General features: G+C 35.4%; 2 long non-coding RNA genes across 2 annotated transcripts; both read right to left on the bottom strand.

Annotated features, from left to right (window-relative positions):
* Nucleotides 1-678: 678 nt before the first annotated feature.
* LOC113472898 lies at nucleotides 679-1,319 on the bottom strand. Its single transcript, XR_003395040.1, has 2 exons — nucleotides 1,202-1,319; nucleotides 679-941 (listed from the first exon to the last, which is right to left on the bottom strand). It is a non-coding gene; the product is annotated as an uncharacterized LOC113472898 (long non-coding RNA).
* LOC113472897 lies at nucleotides 1,315-2,111 on the bottom strand. The gene is made up of 2 exons (XR_003395039.1): nucleotides 1,701-2,111; nucleotides 1,315-1,605 (listed from the first exon to the last, which is right to left on the bottom strand). It is a non-coding gene; the product is annotated as an uncharacterized LOC113472897 (long non-coding RNA).
* Between the last annotated feature and the right edge of the window lie 6 nt (nucleotides 2,112-2,117).

Below are 2,117 nucleotides of genomic sequence, written 5' to 3'. Positions count from 1 at the left end.
GGGGGGGGGGGGGGGAGAGAAGAAGCTCGACAAAAAATACGGAGGCCCTAAAAATTCGCCTTAATTCTTTCGAAATACTTTTCTAAATATGTCCCTACCTACTTAGGTTGGATGAAAACAGTGGTTATAGCAAGATAACTCTCTAGTTTCTACCATGTAGGTATTCTTTTTCAAATCTAAACGGTAACATTTTTTATGAACGCCCGACAACTGATGTGTGTATGCAATGTGCCATACAACAAACATTATTTCTCACATTAGTGGATGTGCCATTTTTTGTGTCATGTTTTTTCAACTAATTCAAAAGGATTAGAGGAGCAGTAGGACTAAGCAGGGCTCTGGACCGATAGGATACTCTTAAATCGGAGGAATAGTACATTTCCCTAAGGGAAAACGGGTAGTTGTTTTTTTATGAACGCCCGACAACTGATGTGTGTATGCAATGTGCCATACAACAAGCATTATTTCTCACATTAGTGGATGTGTCATGTTTTCTCAACCAATTCAATAGGATTAGAGGAGCAGTAGGACTAAGCAGGGCTCTGGACCGATAGGATACTCTTAAATCGGAGTAATAGTACATTTCCCTTAGTAAAACAGGTAGCTGTTGTGGGTGATTTGTGAGAACTAATAAATGATGCCTAAAAAACTCACTTGACAAAATAAAAAAGACTTGGATTGTGGTTATGACTAGAGATTTTTATTAAAAATCATGGGACAGTCTTTATAGTTAGTTTAGACCCGAATTAAACAAAATCTGTCGTGTCTGATCGATCGCGTAACAAAGAAAGTTATAAATGCGAAATTGTTTAGTGAAAACTTGGAACCAAATTGGTTCTGTCAAATAAGTTGGTATACGATAGGTACCTACAAAAGGAATTATTTTTCAGTCCAATTTTGATAGTATAAACAAACAGGATAGCTGAGTGCTAGGTACCTAACTACGTACCGTGAAAACTTGGAACCAAATTGGTTCTGTCAAATAAGTTGGTATACGATAGGTACCTACAAAAGGAATTATTTTTCAGTCCAATTTTGGTAGTATAAACAAACAGGATAGCTGAGTGCTAGGTACCTAACTACGTACCTATCTTTATACAGATAGTTTGAATTACTAGTTTATGTAATTCACTTAAGAATACTTACAATAGATTTCGGAAGTAGCATGCGTCAAAGACCACTCCATACCACAATTTTCTACCTACGTACCTATCTTTATACAGATAGTTTAAATTACTAGTTTATGTAATTCACTTAAGAATATTTATAATAGATTTCCGAAGTAGCATTCGTCAAAGACCACTCCATACCACATTTTTCAGTCCAATTTTGGTAGTATAAACAAACAGGATAGCTGAGTGCTAGGTACCTAACTACGTACCTATCTTTATACAGATAGTTTAAATTACTAGTTTATGTAATTCACTTAAGAATATTTATAATAGATTTCCGAAGTAGCATCCGTCAAAGACCACTCCATACCACAATTTTACCCTAATTACCTACCAACTTAAATCATGGAATCTTCATGTATCACTATTTTAAAAAAGATCAGCATTTGAACCTGCGAATCCTCATAGAGGAAAAATCAATTATTATTCAGACCTAAAACATGGAATCTTCATGTATCACTATTTTAAAAAAGATCAGCATTTGAACCTGCGAATCCTCATAGAGGAAAAATCAATTATTATTCAGACTTACAAATATCTCCCGTAATCTTCAGTAAGCATATTAAAAAAAGACCTATGAACCCCACGATTTTACGACTATACTGAGGAACTGTGAGGGTTCTTTACAGAAATATACAAAAGTTTGAGACACAGTGCCTATCCAGGAGGAAAAAATAAACAAAACTTGACGAAAAAAGGAACAATTTTGAAAGTAAGAAGGGAGAACCGTCCACCAAACAATCTGATAAAAAAAAAGGGTGAGAGACGAACTATAAAGTACATAACGAGCTATACCTGTACGAACTACCTTGAAAGTCATTCTGGCAGCGTACCTCATAGCTTCATACAGAGTTCAGTGTTAGGAGTTCAGGTATAAACGATCTCTTCAACCTCATGTTTCCACATTGCTTTTCGTCAAATCATGACAGTCGGAATTCATAAACA

Source organism: Diaphorina citri, unplaced genomic scaffold, assembly GCF_000475195.1.
Source record: "Diaphorina citri unplaced genomic scaffold, Diaci psyllid genome assembly version 1.1 scaffold9952, whole genome shotgun sequence".
Classification (NCBI taxonomy): Eukaryota; Metazoa; Arthropoda; class Insecta; order Hemiptera; family Psyllidae; genus Diaphorina; species Diaphorina citri.
The sequence above is the reverse complement of the archived record's forward strand: the minus strand, read 5'-3'. Positions and strand labels throughout refer to the sequence as shown.